Below are 27103 nucleotides of genomic sequence, written 5' to 3'. Positions count from 1 at the left end.
CCACATCAGACGAACGTTATCCATAAGTTCAAAGAGTTTGCAGACACAACTTGTGAGGGCAATAGGGCGAAAGTCCTTAGGGGAAGTACCCAGAGACCCCGGTTTGCGAACAGGGAGGACAACGGCATCGAGCCAGTCCTCAGGGACTGACGACGACTCCCAGATCCGATTATACAGACTCAGTAAATACTGAGACGTGCACGGAGGGAGATGGCGAAGCATCTCATAATGAATACCATCGGGGCCCGCCGCCGTAGAACCGCAGAGGGCCAGGGCAGAACGAAGTTCAGAGAGAGAGAAGGGATCATTATAGGGAAGCTGAAGACGAGTGCAGAAATCTAAAGGACGAGACTCAAGGACAGGTTTACGAAGAAGGAAAGATTGGTGAAGATGAAGACCAGAGCTAACAGAAGAAAAGTGGGAACCCAGTTCGGAAGCGACCTGCAACGGGTCCGCCACAAGAGTATCATGGAGGTGAAGGACCGGTGAAACATCGGGAACGAACTTACCCGCTATCTTGCAGATACGCTTCCAGATCTGGGGCAGAGGAGTTTAGGACGAAATTGTTGAGACATAAGATGCTCAACATTCACGTTTAGCCGTACGGATGGCCCTACGGGCCACCGCACTCGCTTTCCGAAATAAAAGAAAAGAATCGGTCGTCTGCCTACAGCGGTGCCTCTTCCAGGCTGCACGCTTACAGTGGACAGCCCGAGCACAATCCGCATTCCACCAGGGAACGCACTTCCATGGACCCCGAGAGGAAGAGCAAGGAATAGAATGGAGGGCAGCGTTGAAGACAGTGTCATGAAAAAGGAGGAGAGCGCGAGAGAGAGGCAGAAGGGAGAGGTCAGAGAGAGCAGCACTGAGGGTAAATAGGGTCCAGTCCGCCTTAGCAAACTGCCACCTAGGGAAAGAGAGGGAAGGGCGAAAAGAGAAAAAGGAAACAAGGATGGGGAAATGATCACTTCCATGGAGGTCATTAAGAACCTGCCACGTGAAATCTAAGTAAAGAGAAGAAGAGCAGAGAGAAAGATCAAGACAAGAAAGGGTGCGAGTCCGAGAATCCAAATGAGTGGGCTCACCAGAATTCAGAAGAGAAAGGGAAGAATAGAGGAGAAACGGCTCAAGATGGCGACCTCGGGTATTCGTCAGAACATCACCCCAAAGAGAATGACGACAATTGAAATCACCCAGCAGGAGCACAGGCTCCGGCAAGGAGTCTAGGAGGTGTTTCAAATCAGGAAGAGAAAGCGGGACACTCGGGGGGGGAGATAAATGGAACAAACTGTGTACCATTTCCCCACAAAGATACGAGCAGCAGAACAATGGAGAGGCGAAGGAAAAAGTAAAGGAACAAAGGGAACATCAGCACGAATCAAGAGAGCAGAAGAATTAGAAGCCCCAGCAACGGCTGGGGGGGGGGGAGAGAAAGGAATAGCCACGAAAACGACCAGGACGAGCACCAAGCATCGGCTCCTGGAGACAGACACAAAGGGGCGAAAACCGCGAAATCAGAAGTTGGAGTTCGAGGAAATTGGCGTAATAACCTCGAACATTCCATTGAAGAATAGACATCGACGAGAAGAGAAAGGACAAAAACAGAGAACAAGGAAGAAACAAAGGCGAAAGAGCAACAGAGCACGTTAAAGAATATCAGGGTCAGCAAAGTCAGGGTTAGGGGGCATGGGTAAACTGAGCAAAGACGGAGGGAAGGAGGCGGGAGAACAGACCAGAGGTGGGCGGGCGGGGTCCGGAGGAGGAAGAGGAGACAACGGAGGGGAGCAGTCAAGGACAGCAGCAGGAAGAGGGGGGTAGAAAGAGGGGAGCGCACCTCAGCAAGGGCAGCAACCGAGAGGGAAGCGGGGGCTAAAGAAACCTCCATAGCAGGAACAGGGGGCGCAACCACCGAAATGGGAGGGGAAGGAGCGAGAGAGGCAGAAGTAGGGGCCGAGGAAGAAAGCGAAACCTTCTTACCCGCCGGGGAGGAGGAAGGAGAGGAGCCAGGCTTACGCTTCTGACTTAAAGAGGCAGGTGTCCCAGCAACCACGTACTGGGCAACGGATTCTAGCGTCTCAACAGGAGAAGCTGAACGAGAGCACACATGACGGCCGTTTGGAGAGCGATGGACATCAGCCCGCACTGACAGGCGGCGGGGAGAGTCAAGAGACGGAGGGGAAGGATGGGAAGGAGGAATGGAGGGAGACAAGGAAGAAGACACAGGAGACAAGACAGACCGGGTAGAAAGAAGGGGAACCCCAGACAGAGAACCAGGAGGTGGATCCTTCGGGAGAGAACCCAAAGGAACAGAGGAGGGGGCAGTGGGCATATCAGGGTCCAAGGCCCGGAAATGGTTGTGAGTCTGAGGAAGGTGGGAAGGACGAGGAGAGGAAGAGCGCAACACGCGAGCATAAGAGATATTAGCATAAGGCGGGAGCCGGCGAACCTGGCATCTCGCCTCAGGAAAAGACAAACGCTCCCGGTGCTTCAAGTTGAGGATGGCTGCCTCAAGCTTGTAATGGACACACGCACGGGAGAAGGTAGGATGGGCCTCACCGCAGTTGAGGCAGCGAGCTTGGGGAGAAGTGCACTCCGACTTAGAGTGACCTTCGCCACCACACAAAGGACAGAGAGAGACAGTCCCGGAGCAGCGGAGGGCATCATGCCCAAACCTCCAGCACTTGTTACAGAGCCGAGGAGAAGGAATGTACTCCTGGACAGAGCACCTGGCACCAGCAAGAATGACAGAGGGTGGAAGGGTCCTACCATCAAAGGTAATCTTCACAACCCGGAGGGGTTGACGGCGACTACCACGAGGGGGACGAGTAAACGTGTCCACCTGGAGAATAGAATGGCCCTGGGCAGCAAGGATATTTCGAATATCGTCGTGGCAGTCGCGCAGGTCCCGAACACCGGTCGCAACATGGGGCGGGAGCAGAATAGTGCCAACACTGGCATTCAACTGAGTGTTCTTCAAGACCCGAACAGGGGTCTCGCCAAGGCAGGATAAGGCAGCCAAGCGGGAAGCAGCATCTTGAGAAGGAGCAGCAACGACACGTGTACCGAGACGAGTGGGGTTGAAAGTAACGGAGGCATCCACGGAATCAACGAGATGTCGATGGAGGGAGAAATCGTCAGGAGGCGCAGAATCAAGAGGGAGGAGATCAAAATATTTGGCCCACGAAGCGGGACCAAACAAGGCTTGATTGGTAGCAGAACGGGAAGGAATCGAGCGAGGGCGGCCGTGACGAGGACGGCGGTGAGAACCCCCAGTGAGAGAGGGGTTAAAAGGCGCAGTAGTTACAACTAGAGATGGAGCCGCGCCAGGGGACAAGGTAGTCACCACTGGGGGCTTGGGGCTCGATCCAACCACAGAGGAGGGAGGGGAGCCAGGGGAAGGAGTCAGAGAGGCCAAAGGAGGAGCAAGGTCGGGGCCCAATGCAGCGGAGGCTACAGAGCCCGGTCTTCCAACACGGACTGACTCGAGGGCTTGATCGCCCACCCCACGAGCCTGAGAAGGTAAAGCAGAAACAGTTGAAACAGGGGTTATCATCACTACGAAAAGGAATATTCATTCACGAATGTGCCCCCACATCCACCATGGAGCCATAATTAGAGGCAGGACACCCAACAAGAAGCTATCGCCGATCATGCCGGGGCCTCCTAGGGGTGCGTCGTGAGTATACGCTCCACAAACGCCACCTTAATGCATAAATTAAATCCAACCAAATAGGGGCTACATTTTTACAGAGTTTATCCAATAAATGTGTTGTGTTTGGTTCGCAAATGGTCACTAAGAAATTAATAAAGTCTCACCAACATTACAAGAAGTTAATGAAAGGCTACCAATACTAAATTTATATATATATTTCTCTAATGAAGAGAAACATTTAATATAAAAAATCCAAATATAAACATATTGTACTTTGTCCAATTGCACATTATATTCTGGTAGCTAGTTGCCAACCCATATTAGGGTAGGAAATATTACTACTGACTAGTGTTGAACTAGATAGTGAACAGCCTTGTCTTATATCATTAATGTGCAGACTTTTATTATAGGGTGGGACTAAAAACGAGTTGTGTTGTACCCGTAATTATACTATACATATATTATATTACTATGTATCATTTATTATATAATTATTATACCTTTGAATGGTAAACAGTGTTACTATACCTTTCGACGGCGATTATGATGAGCTAACCTGGTGTATTCCTTAGTGACATTATACTTATCACTCAAATAAACTTGTATTTAAATAAACATCTCCACAAGGGCTTGAATCAATTGATGCGTGATGCATCACGCTATTGTGATTTCTGTGTGTTATGAACACACAGGAGCCGGTCGGCCGAGTGGACAGCACGCTGGACTTGTGATCCTGTGGTCCCGGGTTCGATCCCGGGCGCCGGCGAGTAACAATGGGCAGAGTTTCTTTCACCCTATGCCCCTGTTACCTAGCAGTAAAATAGGTACCTGGGTGTTAGTCAGCTGTCACGGGCTGCTTCCTGGAGGTGGAGGCCTGGTTGAGGACCGGGCCGCAGGGACACTAAAGCCCCGAAATCATCTCAAGATAGCCTCAAGATAACCTGAAGTAAGGGCGAAGAGGTAGAACGGCTTATTGACATAGCTCGAGTGCATGGGGGAGTTGTGTAAAACCCTGGTTTGTGTCTCGGAGAGGCTGCAGGATCCAGTAAGTTCAGTAGAACTTCTGGTTTCAACTCTTTTGACCATGTCGTAGCTCAGTCGATTAAGGCAGCGTCTGGGATGATCTCGGACGTAGGTTCGAATCCTCATTTATTTATTTTATTTATTTATTTATATACAAGAAGGTACATTAGGTTTGTGAGAATACATAGCATAGTACAGTAATTGCACAATACAATACAATACAATACAATTTTATTTAGGTAAGGTACATACATACAATAAATATTTACAAGGATTGTTTAACTTATAGGTATAGCTAGTACATACAATGCCTAAAGCCACTATTACGCAAAGCGTTTCGGGCATCTTGTACTCTTGTAAAGCCACTAGTACGCGCAGCGTTTCGGGCAGGTCCTTAATCTAACAGATAATTTTAAGTAGATAAATTCTAGCAGAGTTAATAAAATGATAACAAATACATTGCAAGAAAAAAAATGAGATGATAGAGATTAAGTATATTAAAGCACATTGGTATATTAAAGCTCTGATTGATTACATTGACAGCTTGATTGGTAATTTAAACAAGATTAATAGACACCATACAGCAGATTGACAGTACATATAAGAAGACAGCAATGATCGCAATGATAAAGATGTTCAGATTGGGTACACAAAGATTGGGAGATTGGGTAGCAATTGATACAGTGCAGTTTTAAAGTAAAAGGTAAAAAACTATGAAGATGAAATTAGGTACTTTTTAGTATTGTTTTTGAATGATGCAAAAGTTGGACAGCTTTTCAATTCAATAGGGAGTGAGTTCCATAGACTGGGTCCCTTTATTTACATAGAGTGTTTACACAAATTAAGTTTGACTTTGGGGATATCAAAGAGATATTTATTTCTGGTGTGGTGATAATGGGTCCTATTACATCTGTCCAGGAAGAGTTTCAGAGCAGGATTTGCATTTAAGAACAGGGTTTTGTAAATGTAGTTGACACAAGAGAATTTGTGGAGTGAGATTATGTTTAGCATGTTAAGGGAGTTAAACAAAGGGGCTGAGTGTTGTCTGAAAGCAGAATTTGTTATTATTCTGACAGCAGATTTTTGCTGGGTGATGATGGACTTGAGGTGGTTTGCAGTGGTTGAACCCCATGCACAGATACCATAATTAAGATAGGGATAGATTAGTGCATAATATAGAGAGATGAGAGCAGAGTTAGGTACATAATATCTGATTTTGGAGAGTATACCAACTGTTTTAGAGACTTTCTTAGTTATGTGTTGTATGTGGGTACTGAAGTTGAGTCTCTTGTCTAGGAATAGGCCAAGAAACTTTCCATCATTTTTATTGCTAATGTTTACATTGTCTATCTGAAGCTGAATTGCATTTGTAGATTTGCTTCCAAATAAGATGTAGTAGGTTTTTTCTATGTTAAGTGTTAGTTTGTTGGGTGACATCCATAAGTGGACTTTTTTTTAGTTCATTATTAACAACATCATTTAGTGTATGTGGGTTGGGGTTAAAGTAGATGAGGGTAGTATTATCAGCAAACAAAATAGGTTTCAGAATGTTAGAGACATTAGGCAGATCATTGATGTATATAAGAAATAGAAGAGGTCCCAAGATGCTGCCCTGTGGCACTCCAACGGTTATTGGTAGAATGGGAGAGGTTATATTATTGATGGCTACACACTGGTGTCTATCACTAAGATAGGATTGGATATAGTCCAGTGTATGGCCATGAATTCCATAATGATGGAGTTTACGTAAGAGGTAATTGTGATTAACAGTATCAAAAGCCTTTCTCAGGTCAATGAAGAGTCCAATCGGAAACTCATTTTTGTCAAGGGCTGAGTAAATTATATCAAGAAGACTAATAATTGCATCGTTGGTACTCTTTTGGGAGCGGAAGCCAAACTGACAGGGGCTAAGAATGTCAAATTTTACGAGGTAGGAGTAAAGCTGTTTGTAGATAATTTTTTCAAATATTTTTGATAGTATGGGTAGGTTTGATATTGGTCTGTAATTGTTTATGTCTGCCGGATTACCTCCTTTATGAACTGGTGTTACTCTTGCTTTTTTAAGGATATCAGGGAAGGTATGACACTCAAGGGATTTGTTGAACAGCAGAGCTATAGGTGGCGCAAGGGCGTGGGAGGCGCTCTTGTATACAATGGATGGGATTTCACTGATGTTCCCAGCTTTGGTTTTTAGTGAGTGTATGATGGACACAACATCTGTCGGGCTGACTGGTGAAAGGAGAAGAGAGTTTGGATAGCTGCCCGAGAGATATGTGTTGTTATGTGTGTCTGTGGGATTTTACTGGCAAGGTTAGCACCAACCGATGAAAAGAAACTATTAAATTCATTCGCCATTTCTAAATCAGATGACGGTGTAAGGCCTTCCTTAGAGAGTGTTATCTGGTTGTGGGAGTGTTGTTTAGTTCCTAGGATATTAGAGATGGTTTTCCATGTGCTTTTCATGTTGCCTTTTGCTTCTTTGAATCTAGTCTCATAATATGAAAGTTTAGCTTTTCTTATGATACTGGTAAGCACTGATGAGTACCTCTTAACTACTTCCTTTGTAACTAGGCCAAACCTAAATTTCTTTTCATATTCGTGTTTTTTGTTGATTGATTTGATTACGCCACTTGTGAGCCACGGGTTATTTTTTCTTTTGTCAGTTACTTGTTTGGTAAGGAGGAGACAGTGAGTGTTGTAGAGGCTTAGAGTTTTGGAGAGAAAGAGGTTAGTTAATGAGTTTATATCCTGTGTATTATTAAATTCAGATTCCCAGTTAATATTGTGAAGTGCATTAGAAAGATTGCCTAGAGCTGATTCACTGTGTAGCCTGAATGAGAGTTTCTTGCTTTCTGGTGGTGCTGTGTCAATGTTTGCTATGAGGAAAGTAGGATAGTGGTCAGTTGTTCTGTCATAAATTACCCTAGATGTAAGGGGAGCTGTTATATTAGTCCATAGGTGATCCAGGGTAGTGGCAGATGTTTGAGTGACTCGGGTGGGCTTGGTGATTGTGGGGATTAGCATACAGGAGTGCATGCTGTTACGGAAATAGTCAACTTGAGGGTTGTTTTGAAGACCCAGGTCAATATTGAAATCACCTCCCAGAATGATGTGATTTTTGTTGAGATTGTTATTTATGATAAGATTCCTTACATTGTCAGAGAATAAAGCTATGTTGGTATTAGGAAATCTATAGATGGCACCGATAGTCAGAGAGGATTTAAGGGATTTACTGGAGAACTTGGCAAAGGTATATTCACAATAGTCGTCTCTATCACTGATGACACTATTGCAGATGAAGGTATCTTTGTAATATATAGCTGTGCCATTTCCTTTTTTATTAGGCCTGCAGTTATGAATGGCTTTATAACCAGCTAAATTGTAGAGTTGGAGTATAGTCATTACTTAGCCAAGTTTCTGTTAAAATGATGAATGATAAATTAGTACCTAGTGCTGTAAGTAGTGCATTTATATCATCAAAATGTTTACCAAGTGGCCTAACATTTTGGTTGTAAACTGATAAGCAACAACTCATCACGGCCCTTGTGGATTTGTTCATTTGATGCATCACACTATTGTGATATCTGTGTGAAACTTGTATTTAATTATATATATTTATCATTTTATTTGCCAACCTCTACATCAGGTAGGATTATAACCTAGTGAAAGAAATTAATCAGACTAGGCTACTAATAATAATTGCTCAGGATTTATGAGTAAAACTCCCAGTTATTTATTTATTTTACTTACTTTTTATTTACATATTTATATACAAGAAAGTAATTGGGGGGGAAGAGAGAACATAGAAATGATGTTGATTTTACATTCTTGTAAAACCACTAGCACGCATAGCGTTTCGGGCAAGTCATTAAACAAACCCGAAACGCTATGTGCACTAGTGGCTTTAAGCATTGTATGCACCAGCTCTCTCCCTAAATCCAACACTGTTTGTAACTCATCTGCAATGTATGTTCCTGTCCTGAATAAAGAATCTGAATCTGAATGTACCTTGAGGTTACCTTGAGGTGCTTCCTGGGCTTAGCGTCCCCGTGGCCCGGTCGTCGACCAGGCCTCCTGGTTGCTGGACTGATCAACCAGGCTGTTGGACGCGGCTGCTCGCAACCTGACGTATGAGTCACAGCCTGGTTGATCAGGTATCCTTTGGATACCTGATCATACCTTTGGATACCTTTGGATGTAAAAGATAATTTTAAGTAGATAATTTACAGTAAAATTCAATTTAAAAAAATTCCAAATTCAAATGTTTGTTCAGGTAAGGTACATACATACAAGGGGTGATACAAATATTGATGGATTTATAGATAGAGCTAGTACATACAATGCCTAAAGCCACTATGACGCAAAGCGTTTCAGGCAGGAAAAACACTAAAAACTAAAATTAATACTAATTGAGATTAAAGTTTAAAATGTGTTGAGACAACATAAAAATAAAAAAGGGGGGAACATGGCAGAAAAACAGCAAAAATACAATTAGGTCGACAAACAGCGTCGTTTAAAAAAAACCCAGACATTGGTTGACAATAGAGGGATAAGGTAGGTTATAGGGAGTTAATTAGGTAGTGCTTAGTTTTTATCTTAAACTGGTTGAGAGAGGTACAGTCTTTAACATGGTTGGGAAGGTCATTCCACATTCTGGGTCCCTTGATTTGTAGAGCATTTCTAGTTTGATTAAGTCGTACTCTTGGAATATTAAAAAGGTATTTGTTTCTGGTGTGGTGCTCATGGGTTCTGTTACAACCTTCAATGAAGCTTTTAAGGTCAGGATTGGCATTACAGTTACAGTTCAGCATTTTATGTATATATATATATATATATATATATATATATATATATATATATATATAAATATATATATTGTCGGGGTTCACCTCCAATGAGAGGGGAAAGGGGCGAGTAACAGTATACTCAAGGTCACTCACCGTAGCCCTGCGGGTCTTCACTCTATCCTCGCGGTGCCACTGTACGCCAGGAGAGTATCCCAGTCAATCCCAACCGGCCTCTGATCGAGAAGGAGTGGGAACACAACTTGTTCTCTTAACTATTGTGTGCCCGCCCCGGCATGGGCTCTACTACTAAACACAAGGTCGCCAACTGGTGTTTCCGGTGTCCAGTAACACGTCAGTGGTTTTGTTAAATTGTGGTAACAGTGGCAAGGACACACTCAATAGATCTGATATCAGGCAGGTATTTACTTCTATCACTATTTGCTTTCAGGTTTTATATAGCCACAAGAAATATGGAGGGGATGATATAAACACCAATGTACTTTGTATTTTACTTAAAACTCATTCAAAGACATCACAAGATTATATCAATAAGCAAACAGCTGTTCCAGGCAGAAGTTGCTCGTTCCCACATATAATCATGAACTCGCCAAGCTGGCAATGCTCCCCCTCACGTCAATGTCAAAATCAGCTGGGCGACTCCTACCACGCGAATGTTCGTGTATTTGTTTGCCTGTGGCGTGAGGAGCCTGTTTCTTTAAATTCTCAAAGATCACTAAAAGTTCGAACACACAATATTTGCGACAATAGCACGTAAATACTTCGCTGCACTGATATTGAGCTCAATCAAACATTTCTATATTAATGGACACAATAATTCACTAATATGGTATAACACACTGCCCTTCATTTAATGATAACGTATGCAAGTATATAATACTGGAGTTCTCAGTAATTCCTTTTGCGGGCGATAACACAATTAATCACTGCACACATGAATGATTATTCAATACACAAGCATAGACTTATATATATATATATGGATGAATCATAGACATCAATAATGGTAATAACATAGTTACTGGGCACATAACCTAACTCCAAATACTGGCATATTTATATATATATACTTTCTCAATAACTGATCATATTAAAGTCTCATGAAAGACATTATCAACACAGTAAATTCATCAATTACTCTGGGTGATTGAACAATTACCCAGAGACTATTAAAGTCTCATGAAAGACATTATCAACACAGTAATTACATCAATTACTCTGGGTGCACACACCAATAATAGTAATAAATTTCGTGAGTACTCTATATAGTCCCACTCTGCACACTGGTGCCTTACTGTGACATAGGTGAGCCTTGCTCACGACATACAAAATACTCTGGCTAAATAATATAGCTGACTAAAGGGGAATTGGGAGGGAAACAAGAATCACCTACTTCCACCTATCCTCTGGTGAGAGTTGAGTTGTAGCTCCTGGTCCAGGCTCCTGCCTCGTGTAGGGAACGCTCCCACACACACCCTGTCGTGTCCTCCAGGAACTCAATCAACGTCCCACCATAAGTGCGTCGTCTCCGTGCCTTTTCACTGCAGGTCCGTGCTCCTCCTCGACTTCTTGTAGGGTTGGAGTCGGTCTCCCGGCCGTCAACTTCTCCTCCCAGCTACGGCTGCCTGCCTACGTCTCGGCTGCAGTCGTTCGGATTCCCGATTAGTGTCTTCTTCACTGCTTCCCAGTGGATTGGCCTAGCTGCTACGTCGTCACTGTGAAGCTATCAGACGTCCCAGACGATTCTGCCTAGACTCCACCTGCACAGCACCCGATCCTGGAGCACTTGATGCTCAATATTCAGTCAATTCCCTCTTCGGTCCACACATGGAATGAAGGAAGACCTCTGGCGTACTTGCAGACTACGGGTGACGCGTAAGATCCACGGGAGTGGCGTATTACTGTCAGATTGACAGGATCAACCTTCACACATCCGCCCACCTTGACGTGTCGTGTCAGACTGATGGCGCTGCTGTGGTGCTCTGACCGGACCCCCTTCCTTCGTGACGTCATATTCGCCATGGGAGGTTTTCATTGGCTCCCTGTGCCACATCGTTGTCGGTGACCAATCTGGTGCCACTGACGTCACACAGTTTTGGCAGCAAAACAGAGTAGCCAGTGCCATATTGGCTTCCTAAAGGGCCTAAACCACAGGCCAAAATACTCTTCTTTTACAAATTTCTCGCCACTTCGAGAACACTACATTCTCCCACATATATCAAACTGATGCCTGCGACGTAGAGAACGCTCGGGTAAAGTGGACATGACTCTTACTGCAGGCGTGGGAGAAATATAAGGGGGGGAGGGAACACCGTCACAATATATATATATATATATATATATATATATATATATATATATATATATATATATATATATATATTATATATATGCGGAAAATCCACAGAGAAATATGAAATGAGGTGAACGTTTCGGCTAGTTAAAGCCTTTGTCAACACCAGACTGACTAAGGAGAAGGGAGAAGGGGGAGGATATATAGGCCGACACCTGACCAACCCATCCCTAGGGTTTGTCAGGTGTAAATAACCAAAAACAGGTATAGCTTAGCTTAGAATGGTCAAAGAGGATTAAGCGGTCAGAGAATAAGGATGAAAGATTAAAGAAAAGCCTCATGAACACACAATATATGAATATACAATTATAATGAGACATTGTAAGCCTCTCTATCAGAGTTGTTTCTTAAACTGTTGTGCAATATTATAACTTAAAAATGGATCAAGTTTGTACATTCCAGTACTAACACAAAGAAGATTTGGACACTGACTGATTAGAGCAGACTCAATCAAATTCCGTTCCACGAAATCCCCACAATTAGTAATGCTTTTTGCCCCATTCCAGTTAATATTGTGATCGCATAAACTCGTATGTAGATACAATGCATTAGACGTTTGGGCAGTTCTAATACTATAAGCATGTTGTGACAACCGCAATTGTAAGGACTTTCCTGTTTGTCCAAGGTACACAGAATCACAATCATTGCAGGGAATAGAATACACACAACCTGCTGTATCAGGGGAGTTTTTTATTAAATTGGATTTGATCGTACTATTAGTGAACACCAAATTTATATTAAGTTTCTTAAAAAACAGAGACAATTTTTCAAGTCCACTCGCATAAGGTACCACCAATGAGTTAATAATTTTTGGTTTCGCCTTAGGGACGTGATTATAAAACGTACGCTTGGCTTGTACAAACGAGAAATCCAAAAACCTCTTAGGATATTGTAAACTCTTCCCAATTTCATATATTTTAGCAATCTCTTCATCAAAAAACTCAGGGCTGCAAACCCTCAAAGCTCGTAGAAACATTCCTGAAAATACTGCCTGTTTAACTTTACTATGATGATTCGAATAAAAATGAACATACGACCCCACGTTGGTAGGTTTCCTATACACATTAAATTTGAACTTTCTAGTGACTCTATGAATCATAATGTCCAAAAACGGAAGAGTACCATTCTCCTCAGTCTCACAAGTGAATTTTATTGAAGGTACCAAAGAATTGAGTTCATTAAGAAAAACTATCTGGTCTTTGTTGCACGGCCATAAGCACAAAATATCATCAACATACCTAAACCAAATTACATTAGCCGGGATAATCCTGGATAAGATTTTTGTTTCAAAGAATTCCATATACAAATTGCTTAAAACTGGGGACAGGGGATTGCCCATCGCCATACCAAATGTTTGTTTGAAAAATTTTCCATTAAAACTAAAATAATTGTCTTTTATACACAATTTAATAAGTTCCAATACTTTATTGGTCTGCAAGCTCAAATTATATTTAGGCAGTTCCTCACGTAGAAATTCTAACAGATCATCAACAGGAACTTTAGTGAATAAAGAGGTCACATCGAAACTTATAAGTTTAAAATCAAAATTTAAATTCAGTGTGGATAGCTTATTAACTAAGTCCACATTGTTTGTCAAGTGTGAGTTGGAAATAGTACCAACTATAGGGGACAAAACTTTGACTAACCACTTAGAGAGTTTATAAGCCGCCGAACCAATTGAACTAATAATCGGCCTTGCCGGATTATATGGCTTATGAGTTTTTATAAGACCATACATGTAAGGAAGAGAGGGGGATCGACTTGTTAGCCTAGATATCAACTCTTTATCGCCTTTACACACAGTTTTAAGAGTTTTGTTAAAATGTGCAATCACTTTTTCAGTAGGATCTCTGTTAACCAATAGATAAGTATCCCTGTCTTCCAAGAGTAACTCCATTTTTCGGACATAGTCATCTTTATTCATAATAACTACTGCATTTGACTTATCAGCCTTGGTAATATGTAATGAACTATCTTTTTTGAGATTTTTGAACGCATGAACAAATCGACTTGGACAATTAGGAACAGAATTGTTAAGTAAAACGCCATACATCATACCTTTGCACACATTAATATCTTCAACTGAGACATTGCTATACTTTTCAAGATTGCTGAAACCTTTGGCAATATCTACATAATTGACTGTTCCGTTAGATGTGGCAAAGCTCAGGCCATATCCTAATGCAGTAATCGTGTCATTATCAAGCTGTCTATCCGAGAGGTTTATAACAAAATCCCGGTTGGAGTGTTTATTCCAGTCACTTTGTTGAATAAGTTTCTTTAATTTGAAATCAAGTTTAGTACTCACCTTTCTGCAGGTAGACCTCAAAGTAGTATAACAGTAATCCATCATACAACGGTTCCACTCAGGCGGAATGGCTTGGAGAAAAGCGTACTTACAGTTATTCACAACTTTAAAACATTCACGAACTTCAAATTTAAGTAAATCGATGTTTTTCATAAGCACTATGCGGGGTATCTCATCAAACGGCTGATCTGACAATTTAAGAACGCTGTTGGGTAATAATGAACGGGGAAGCACTTGTTCACTGAGGCATTTTCGAACAAAACGAAGACGAATTTTTAAGGAATGAGATTTCACTAAAGCAGAACGAAGTTTAGTAACAAAGGATTTAAGGGAAGGGTAGAGAGAGGAGAAGGCAAGAAACTGGCACTGTCGATGGTAATTTTTCAATTACCATCGACAGTAAAAAGAAACATATGAAATATTGAGAAAATTCGTGTTAGATTTATTAATCTTACTTTTTCGGTCATATTTATTAATATATATATATATATATATATATATATATATATATATATATATATATATATATATATATATATATATATATATATATATATATATATATATATATATATATGTCGTACCTAGTACAGTAGCCAGAACGCACTTCTCAACCTACTATGCAAGGCCCGATTTGCCTAATAAGCCAAGTTTTCCTGAATTAATATATTTTCTCTAATTTTTTTCTTATGAAATGATAAAGCTACCCATTTCATTATGTATGGGGTTAATTTTTTTTTATTTGAATTAAAATTAACGTAGATATATGACCGAACCTAACCAACCCTACCTAACCTGGTTAGGTAGGGTTGGATACTACTTTTTTGGTTAGGTAACCAAAAAAGTTAGGTTAGGTTAGGTTAGGTAGGTTTGGTAGTCGGAAAACAATTAATTCAAGAAAACTTGGATTATTAGGCAAATCGGGCCTTGCATAGTAGGCTGAGAAGTGCATTCTGGCTACTAGGTACGACATATATATATATTATATATATATATATATATATATATATATATATATATATATATATATATATATATATATATATATATATATATATATATATGTGGGATATCTGGGGCTTGACTCAATTATTCAATTGTTTACTTATTTAATTTAATAACGAAGGACCACCCACTTTTGAGAAAAGAGGGAAACTATAAAAGTGATCATTAGAAAAACACTGAAGAACCAGTGTCTATGGATAAGTATTAGAAAGAATAATCACTTAAAATAAAGAATGGACTGTATGATTAATTAACTAAAGTCAGAGCCTCAAACACCTACATTGGGGGGGTATTGCTAGAACTTCATATACGTCTAGGAACTAGTGTGGTTCGTCACCAGTTCATTGCTGAGTAAATAATATTATGATCTGAAATACTATAGAGTCAAATATGTGAACTCAAATTGTGAATATTAATGATTATTAAATTACGGAGCAACCGTCTAAGTAAACACATAAATTTCCAGTAATCATATATGGTAAGAATATTCAATATAATAATCTTGCAAATTTGTATAATGATCAAATTGGAAGAATTAAATGTGTACAAAAAGTCTTACCTTTAAGACAATTTCTATGACATCGTTTGTGATTCGTCCTCGTGATCTCAGGATCTCCTCATAGAAGAAATTAGAGGTGAATAACACGAATGATGTTAACGACTCGTTGACTCCTCACATACGAGCTGAAATTTAAAGAATATTAAGTAGCATTGGAATAGGCTACTTTTAATCTCAATATTCATGAAAATAGAAGAAACACCAATGTGGTACTAACGTTGGATATGGGGTCGTCTCACTATGTAACGACAGACTACTCACAAATATACAATCTTAAATGATGCATCAAGAAAGAAACTATACTTAACGTGAGCGTAGTTACTACTGAAGTGGCCGATATCGCGTCTGCCAGTCCCAAACTTTCACGGCGTTGTACACGTATTTGTGGGTTTTGGCTTTTAATTATAGACGCGTTATTGGTTGGCCGAGCACTATGGAGCACGTGGAAGAATAATTATTCACTATTAGTTGGGTATCAGTGTAATTCTTGCTGATAACTCCCAATCGCCACGTGTCTCGCCACTCTTGACGCCAAGACCCTTCTCTCTCGTCCGCTGTCCAGACACACTCGCTCTACAATGGCGTCGCCGCCTTCCCCAACCCGCGTCTCGCATTCACCACAGAAATTATTAATCACGAATAATACTATTTCGCATAATTGTGGTTGAAATACTTTAATGAGGACTGGGTTGCAATTGTAGGGATTTAAATATTATCGCATTCTCGTCTTATGTTGTTAAACGGGAAATGGAGAAGATTTTATTCTCCTCCATGACATTCGCGCGTGACAGAAAAACTATTACTTAATAACAATTGTAACTAAAAACTCTCGATTTAAGATTGTTGGGAGTTATGTTATCCGTAAGTAATTATCACACGGAATACTGATGATTTTAGAAAATCACATTCAATTCTCTAACACATTGGTAATAAATGTGTTTAACTAGACATTATCTGACGCAAAGTTGCTGCTCTATTTCGTGAGAATTCTAGCATTAATACGCAGATGCAATGGTTAGTTTATGTTGACACTACTGTTAGTAAATTTAGTGACTACAGTAGTTAGTATATAATAATAATGATTTATTATAATACAATAGTAGTTTATTAGTGTTGGAAATTTCCAACTATATATATATATATATATATATATATATATATATATATATATATATATATATATACATATATATATATATATATATATATATATATATATATATATATATATATATATATATATATATTGAGGGTACCACCTCTGGTGCAATTGCAGGGACCCACATCCTCGAAAAAGAAAACATAGAGCATTCAGAGAAGATCTTGTGGATTCTCACTGAATACTTTATTCTTCTCCTACCACCCCTATTATTTTTTTGTATGTTTTGTTTTATTTTATTGCAATATTTACAGAGAACACACACACACACACACAAATATATAACAATTAAACAATCAGCGTTCGAAGACCTCGTCCAGCTCCTCGGAGGTTGGGTGCGTACCCAGGATAGAGCACGCATTTCCCCTCTGAACGCGACACTGAGGCGCTGGAACAGGAAACTGGCTGCTCGTGGGTCTCTAGTTTTCCCAATAAGTTCCTCACCAACCTCCTTTAAAAACTTGAGTGCACATTTACCCCAGGCACCCAGAGTCTCAGAGCCTATCGGCACGAACCTGTAACAACGTTCTAGGTCTCTGTACTTGTGGATTTTCTGGGTCTCCCTGAAGGTGGCTGCCCTACCTCCCTCCGCTGAGCTGTAACGTAAATAGGTATCAGCCAAAGTAGATGCACAGGTGTAATCCCATACGACCTGTTTACCTTCCCTCCATGGCTGCAGGGTGACTCCATCTGGGCGTTTTTGGCTGTTGTCAAGTCTGCACAACTGGGGTTCCCTTTGTGCTGGACACCCAGCTGTAGCCAAACTTCTCTTTATGATGTCATTGACTGCTTCGTGTCTGGCAATCTTTCCCTGTGTCTTACGACAGATGAGACCATGGCTGCCGTATTGGTCTGCCCGTGCATGGCCGCAAACACACCGGTGTTCGGTGGAGATAGGGGCGGCAAGGCGCAGAGCAACACCAATACTTAGGGCCCGATGGTCCAGGCGGGTGCCCAAGGCGGAATTAGGGACTGCCAACAGGAAGTCTCCAGCATGGGGGGCTTGCACAGCTAGGAGACGCGCTCTGTCCTTCTGAGAAGCTACGTCCAGCAATGCTTTGGCGATGTTCTCCACTATGGGGCTATCCCATTTGGCCTGTTTACCATCGTTTGGAAAAGTTGGTCGGGTGTGTTAATTGGCAAGAGTGTCCCACTGACCAGCTCCTTCCACAAATTTGGGATCACGAATCCCAATGGAGTTCCTTAGGTATTCTGGTAGTATTTCATTCACTAATTCACTTGTAGCACTGGTCGAGGATAAGAATGCCGGCAATGCTAACTGTGTCGCCTTGCGAATACCTATACCCCCGAGTCTAACTGGGAGCGTTGCTTGGTCCCACTGGTCATCTTGCAGGGAGAGGTTTAACACTTTCATAGTTATTGTCTTTAGGAGTGAGTCATATTCCGTTAATTTTTGGCTGTCAAAGGAAGGAGCACACCTGAGGAAATAGGTAAGTCTGGGCAAGGCTAGGCACCTTGTAAGAAGGTACAAAGCATCGTGAGCATCCAGAGCCCCTATTCGCGCCTCCATCCTCCTCAGGTCTTTAAGCTTTTCTTCGAGGACTACCTCAATGGCGTTCGAGCCCAGAGGTGCCCCTAGCAGCACACTGTCGGTGGGAGCGATCACTTGGGCTCCTGGCAATAAGATTCGTACTGCATCTATGATTGGTTGGCTGGATGAGATGATTTCACACTTTGATGGATTTAGTGTAAGGCCTAACTCCTCTCCCTTAGATTTCACTAGCTGAAGATCTCCTAGCAGGGATTCCTGTGTCCCTGCCAGGGTGCCATCGTCCAGGAACCAGATGTTGAGTTCGCTGGACAACCTGCTTGTGACCTCCTTAGCTGCCATGCAGAAAAGAAAAGGGGCAAGTGGGTCTCCCTGCTGGACACCTTCTGCGGAAACAACTTCATGTTCCCCAAACAACAGTGTCGATTCCCTACTGTACCCTGCTGAAACGAAAGGAAGTAGACAAGGAAAGCTGGTTCGAACTGCTTCCAGTACCACATCCCTTTTTACCTGGTTGAAGGCATTTTTAAAGTCTAATTTAATTAATGCCTTATTTTCTGGGAGGTCCTTGATATAGGTTCATGCTGCATGAGCTGCTACTTCACAGCCATGGGGGACACCAAAACCTAGTTGATGGGGTCGAAGCATTGTTGCAGCGTCTATGCTAATTTTTCTGACAGCTGCCCTAGCAACAAGGCGCCGAAGTGTGTTACCCACGGCAATGGGTCTGACTCCACCATCCTTCTTCTTAAGGGCACAAAGGGATTCTCTGAAGAAGAAGGGTTTAATTGTATCTGGGATCAACCCGGAGAGACAGTCGTTGACAAACTTCGTGATCTCTGACAGTAGTGTCTCGGCAACTTCGACGAGAACTGGGTTTGTCATCTCCTTGAGGTGCTGAGGTCTTACTCAGTGTATCCCCCTGCTGAGCCTGGCGGGAATGACATGATGGCTTTGTATACCTCTGACGCTTGGAGGAATAGAGGTCCCATGTCTGGGACATTTGTATCCCGAGCAGTGGGTTCCCATGGTACTCTGGGAGGGTGCTTCTCTCTCAGTGAGTCGGCAGTTGCTGTATTTCTAGGGGCGATTGTTTCTTCACTGGTAAGTAACCTAATTGTCCCTACTGTGTTGCCCTCTTCAATTTTCTTGGTCACTTGTGTTCCAAGCTTAAAATTATCATTGGAACTCTTGGGTCTGCCACGACGGTTTTTGCGTTGAGGAAGGATGGGGATCAAGCTGGGGAAATTATTTATTGCCCTTGTGACTGATGAGGCTAGTGACTTGCCTCCTCTTGTAGGTACGCCTAAACAAATATTGCCAAACAGGAGCAAATTATGCCATGCTTTGATGGTGGCTGCAGCATTAAGAATTTCAGACCGTTCATTCACTTTCCTTAGAAGGTCTGTATATTTCCCTGCTACAAATGGGCGCGCTGCTTTAGGAATGTGGGGAAGAGTTCTGGTGGTGGCTGCTTTGATGGCCCCCAGGAGGTCATCTGATGACATGAAGTTTGCTGGGATGTGTGGGGGTGCCGGGGGGACCTATGGGCCTTCCCTCTCTACAGGTACCTTACCTTGAGGTTACCTTGAGGTGCTTCCGGGGATTAGCGTCCCCGCGGCCCGGTCGTCGACCAGGCCTCCTGGTTGCCGGACTGATCAACCAGGCTGTTGTACGCGGCTGCTCGCAGCCTGACGTACGAGTCACAGCCTGGTTGATCAGGTATCCTTTGGAGGTGCTTATCCAGTTCTCTCTTGAACACTGCGAGGGGTCGGCCAGTTATGCCCCTTATGTGTAGTGGAAGCGTGTTGAACAGTCTCGGACCTCTGATGTTGATAGAGTTCTCTCTCAGAGTACCAGTTGCACCTCTGTTTTTCAACGGGGGTATTCTGCACATCCTGCCATGTCTTCTGGTCTCATGTGATGTTATTTCTGTGTGCAGGTTTGGGACCAGCCCCTCTAATATTTTCCACGTGTAAATTATTATGTACCTCTCCCGCCTGCGCTCAAGGGAGTACAGTTTTAGGCTCTTTAGTCGGTCCCAATAGTTTAGATGTTTTACTGAGTGGATTCTAGCAGTAAAGGATCTCTGCACGCTCTCCAGGTCAGTAATTTCTCCAGCTTTGAAAGGTGCTGTCATTGTGCAGCAGTACTCCACTCTAGAGAGCACAAGCGTTTTGAAAAGTATCATCATCGGTATAGCATCTCTAGTGTGAAAAGTTCTTGTTATCCAACCTGTCATTTTTCTTGCAGTTGTGACGGCTACTTTATTGTGTTCTTTAAAGGTAAGGTCTTCCGACATGAGTACACCCAGATCCTTTACATTGCCTTTTCGTTCTATGTTATGATTTGCCTGAGTTTTGTACGTGGTTTCCGTTTTTATATTTTCATTTTTTCCATAGCGCATGAGCTGGAACTTATCTTCGTTAAACACCATATTATTTTCTGTAGCCCATAGAAAGAGCTGATCTACATCTGACTGGAGGTTCGCCGTGTCCTCTATGTTGCCTACTCTCATGAAGATCCTAGTGTCATCTGCAAAGGATGATACAGTGCTATAGGTTGTGTTCTTGTGTATGTCCGAAATGAGGATGAGAAAAAGTACTGGAGCAAGCACAGTACCCTGGGGGACTGAGCTCTTCACGGTTGATGGGCTGGATTTTATTTTGTTGTCTATTACACATTGGGTTCCGTCAATGGACACAGGTACCGTCAATGAACCCTCACAGTTGTTGTGTTGACGTAGGGTTCTGTCGTTTCTAAGGCTGTGAGATTCGTCACACACCCGACACGTTCCTCTGGGTCTGGGTCCCCCTCTGGGTGCGCCTCTGGGTGCGCCTCTGGGTGCGCCTCTGGGTGCGCCTCTGGGTGCATTGTTCCCAGGACCGTGTTCTTGGCTGAGGGGTTCCTGGTTAGTTGGGGGAGTCCCCTCCGTCCCCCGGGCGGGCTGTGACATCGGCATGGCGTGGGAGGGTGGACACGGGTGATGGCGGCAGGGGTAGTTGGCTGTCCCTCGCACTCACCACTCATGTGGGTACTGCAACCCGTTCACGCACATTTAATAAGTCAATATTGACTTATTAAATATGTGCATAGGTGACATACTTAACATAATAGTTTCCCTTGAAAAGCTTCATAGAAAACACCGACCTTACCTAACCTACTTAGTATGTTAAGATAAGCATCTTATTGCTTCGTAATTACAATTATTACCTAACCTATAGCTATAATAGGTTAAGTAACAATTGTAATTACGAAGCTATAAGATGCTTATTTTAACATACTAAGTAGGTTAGGTAAGGTCGGTGTTTTCTATGAAGCTTTTCAAGGGAAACTATTATGTTTAGTATGTCACCTATGCACGCAACTAATAAGTCAATATTGACTTATTAAATTTGCGAGAACGGGTTGGGGTACTTGTGTCTCCCTCCCTTTTGGGAGGAACCTGAATGTTTGCTGTGACCTGTGCCATATCTGGGTGCATGGAGGGTGACACATCTCTGCAACAGGCACTGTGTGGGCAGTGAATAGGTGGGTGGGAGACGCCCAGCCGCAGGGTGGGTGGGGTGGGATGGCAGGAGGTACAGTGGTGCGGTGGGGCCGGCGGGCGGGGAGGGTGTTGGGGTTGACCGAACACCGTTCGCCCTGAGGGGAGAGGGGGGGGGGATGTCTGGGTGACACTTAAACACTGGTACAATTTCCTTGTATATCACTGCACAATGGTGAATGAATCCTACACTTGTAGTCTGACACACTGTGAGCTCCATTAACACTAAACATGATTGCTAATTTCTGTTTTCTTTTCCAAATATATTTATATAATCACTGGGTGGCACACGGATGACCCCCCCCCCTCGCCTGACCGCACAACAACACCCCCTCCCCCCACACCATCACTGTGGGAGGCCTACAGGGCGCCGGCGTGGCCCTCACTGCCCTTATATTCCACACTTTAAATCCAACTGTTTGATCCGTGTTTTTTTGAGATGGTCCACTTTGGGCACTTCCCGTCCACTCCTGCACCTTCCCAGGATATTCACACAGCACCTTGTGCAGGCTAGGCTCGGTGACGCCAGGATGTCACTAGATATGGCTCTGTAAACAACAGAGCCTCCATCCACGCGTTCGCCTGCCCCGACGCTTCCACGTTTTTATATATATATATATATATATATATATATATATATATATATATATATATATATATATATATATATATATATATATATATATATATATATGTCGTACCTAGTAGCCAGAACGCACTTCTTAGCCTACTATGCAAGGCCCGATTTGGCTAATAAGCCAAGTTTTCCTGAGTTAATATATTTTCTCTAATTTTTTTCTTATGAAATGATAAAGCTACCCATTTCATTACATATGAGGTCAATTTTATTTTATTGGAGTTAAAATTAACGTAGTTATATGACCGAACCTATCCATCCCTACCTAACCTAACCTATCTTTATAGGTTAGGTTAGGTTAGGTAGCCGAAAAAGTTAGGTTAGGTTAGGTTAGGTAGGTTAGGTAGTCGAAAAAACAATTAATTCATGAAAACTTGGCTTATTAGGCAAATCGGGCCTTGCAAAGTAGGCTGAGAAGTGCGTTCTGGCTAATAGGTACGACATATATATATATATATATATATATATATATATATATATATATATATATATATATATATATATATATATATATATATATATATATATTATTAAATATGACCGAAAAAGTAAGATTAATAATTCTAACACGAATTTTCTCAATCTTTCGTACATTTCTTTTCACTGTTGGAGGTAAATCAAAAATCAATTCTCCAAAATTCATTTTTATTTTTAGTATGACGCGACACGAGCGCGTTTCGTAAAACTTATTACATTTTCAAAGACTTTAGTTTACAAATACACAACTGAATAGAACTTACGCATCTCCGATTTTATATCTACATTTGAGTGAAGTGGATGGGGTGAGGTGGCATTAATAGGGTATTATTTTCATCAACACAAGACAGACCAAGAGGTGGCATTAATAGGGTATTAATTTCATCAACACAAGACAGAACACGAAACAATGGGTATTGAATAGAAGTGTTTGTAGAAAGCCTATTGGTCCATATTTCTTGATGCTTCTATATTGGAGCGGAGTCTTGAGGTGGGTAGAATAAAGTTGTGCATTAATTGGCTGTTGATTGCTGGTGTTGACTTCTTGATGTGTAGTGCCTCGCAAACGTCAAGCCGCCTGCTATCGCTGTATCTATCGATGATTTCTGTGTTGTTTACTAGGATTTCTCTGGCGATGGTTTGGTTGTGGGAAGAGATTATATGTTCCTTAATGGAGCCCTGTTGCTTATGCATCGTTAAACGCCTAGAAAGAGATGTTGTTGTCTTGCCTATATACTGGGTTTTTTGGAGCTTACAGTCCCCAAGAGGGCATTTGAAGGCATAGACGACGTTAGTCTCTTTTAAAGCGTTCTGTTTTGTGTCTGGAGAGTTTCTCATGAGTAGGCTGGCCGTTTTTCTGGTTTTATAGTAAATCGTCAGTTGTATCCTCTGATTTTTGTTTGCAGGGATAACGTTTCTATTAACAATATCTTTCAGGACCCTTTCCTCCGTTTTTTGAGCTGTGGAAAAGAAGTTCCTGTAAAATAGTCTAATAGGGGGTATAGGTGTTGTGTTAGTTGTCTCTTCAGAGGTTGCATGGCGTTTCACTTTCCTTCTTATGATGTCTTCGATGAAACCATTGGAGAAGCCGTTGTTGACTAGGACCTGCCTTACCCTACAGAGTTCTTCGTCGACTTGCTTCCATTCTGAGCTGTGGCTGAGAGCACGGTCGACATATGCGTTAACAACACTCCTCTTGTACCTGTCTGGGCAGTCGCTGTTGGCATTTAGGCACATTCCTATGTTCGTTTCCTTAGTGTAGACTGCAGTGTGGAAACCTCCGCTCTTTTCCATGACTGTTACATCTAGAAAGGGCAGCTTCCCATCCTTTTCCATCTCGTAAGTGAAACGCAGCACGGAACTCAGCTCAAATGCCTCCTTCAGCTCCTGCAGATGTCTGACATCAGGTACCTGTGTAAAAATGTCGTCAACATACCTGCAGTATATGGCCGGTTTCAAGTTCATGTCGACTAAGACTTTTTGCTCGATGGTACCCATGTAGAAGTTTGCAAACAGGACACCTAGGGGAGAACCCATGGCGACCCCATCTACTTGCTTATACATGTGCCCATCCGGGCTCAGAAGGGTGCCTCTTTAGTACAAGCTTGGAGTAGTTTCCTCAGAATATTTTCTGGTATGTCAAGAGGAGTACAGGCTGGATCACGATACACTCTGTCGGCTATCATCCCGATTGTCTCGTCCACAGGTACGTTGGTAAACAGCGATTCTACGTCCAACGAGGCTCTTATCCCTGTGGCCCGTGTGCCCCGCAGTAAGTCAACAAATTCCTGTGGAGACTTTAGGCTGAAGGCGCAAGGAACATAAGGAGTCAGCAGGCCGTTGAGTCGCTTCGCCAGTCTGTACGTGGGTGTGGGTATCTGGCTAATGATTGGCCGAAGTGGGTTTCCAGGCTTGTGTGTCTTGACATTTCCATACGCATATCCAGGTTTATATTCCCCAATGATCTTTGGCAGGTGGAGTCCGGATTTCTTGGCGTTCACAGTTTCGATCAGTTTGTTGACCTTTGCTTTTAATTCGGCTGTAGTGTCCTTCGTTACCCTTTGGAACTTAGTTTGGTCAGAGAGTATGAGGTTCATTTTCGCCAGATATTCGTCTTTTTTAAGAATGACATATATTGGCGACTTGTCACCATATAGTGCTAGCTGCTATATATATATATATATATATATATATATATATATATATATATATATATGTCGTACCTAATAGCCAGAACGCACTTCTCAGCCTACTATTCAAGGCCCGATTTGCCTAATAAGCCAAGTTTTCATGAATTAATGTTTTTTAGACTACCTAACCTACCTAACCTAACCTAACCTACCTTTTTCGGCAACCTAACCCAACCTAACCTATGAAGATAGGTTAGGTTAGGTTAGGTAGGGTTGGTTAGGTTCGGTCATATATCTACGTTAATTTTAACTACAATAAAAAAAAATTGACCTCATACATAATGAAATGGGTAGCTTTATCATTTCATAAGAAAAAAATTAGAAAAAATATATTAATTCAGGAAAACTTGGCTTATTAGGCAAATCGGGCCTTGAATAGTAGGTCAAAAAGTGAGTTCTGGCTACTAGGTACGACATATATATATATATATATATATATATATATATATATATATATATATATATATATATATATATATATATATATATATATATATATATATGTCGTACCTAATAGCCAGAACGCACTTCTCAGCCTACTATGCAAGGCCCGATTTGCCTAATAAGCCAAGTTTTCCTGAATTAATATATTTTCTCTAATTTTTTGCTTATGAAATGATAAAGCTACCCATTTCATTATGTATGAGGTCAATTTTTTTTTATTGGAGTTAAAATTGACGTAGATATATGACCGAACCTAACCAACCCTACCTAACCTAACCTATCCAATCTTTATAGGTTAGGTTAGGTTAGGTAGCCGAAAAAGTTAGGTTAGGTTAGGTTAGGTAGGTTAGGTAGTCAAAAAACAATTAATTCATGAAAACTTGGCTTATTAGGCAAATTGGGCCTTGCATAGTAGGCTGAGAAGTGCGTTCTGGCTACTAGGTACGACATATATATATATATATATATGCGAACAAGCCTGAATGGTCCCCAGGACATATGCAACTGAATAGTTATATATATATATATATATATATATATATATATATATATATATATATATATATATATATATATATATATATATATATATATATATGACCTTCCCAATCATGTTAAAGACTGTACCTCTCTCAACCAGTTTAAGATAAAAACGAAACACTGCCTAAAAAATTCTCTGTAACCTACCTTACCCCTCTAATGTCTGTTTTCTTAAACAACGCTTTTTGTCGACCTAATTGTATTTGTGCTGCTTTTTCAGCCATGTTTCCCCCTTTTTATCTTTATTTTTATTTGTTCTCGACACATTTTATATCTTTATGCTCAATTAGTATTAAGTTTTAGTCATTAATGTTTTTCCTGCCTGAAACGCTTGCGTAATAGTGGCTTTAGGCATTGTATGTACTAGCTCTATCGATCGATCAATTTATGTAAAATCTCTTGTATGTATGTACCTTACCTGAATAAACATTTTATTTTTATTTTTTTTTATATTGTGACGGTAATCTCTTTCAAGAGAGATTGAGCCTGCTCTTCCCTACGTAAAGTTACTTATATACAATACAATACAATACAATACAATACAATTTTATTTAGGTAAGGTACATACATACAATAAATATTTACAAGGATTGTTTAACTTATAGGTATAGCTAGTACATACAATGCCTAAAGCCACTATTACGCAAAGCGTTTCGAGCATGATAAACTTAAATGACAAGCTTAATACTAATTGAGCATAATGAGTAGAATGAAAACAAGAAATGAAAACATAGATGAAAAAGCAGCACAAATACAATTATGTCGACAAACAGCGCTCTTTAAAGAAAAAAACAGACATTGGTTGACAATAGAAGGGTAAGGTAGGTTACAGGGAATTTATTAGGTATAGCTTCGCTTTTAACTTAAACTGGTTGAGAGAGGTACAGTCTTTAAC

The sequence above is a fragment of the Procambarus clarkii genome, chromosome 24, assembly GCF_040958095.1.
Source record: "Procambarus clarkii isolate CNS0578487 chromosome 24, FALCON_Pclarkii_2.0, whole genome shotgun sequence".
NCBI lineage: Eukaryota > Metazoa > Arthropoda > Malacostraca > Decapoda > Cambaridae > Procambarus > Procambarus clarkii.
This window is presented reverse-complemented; position numbering follows the sequence as displayed.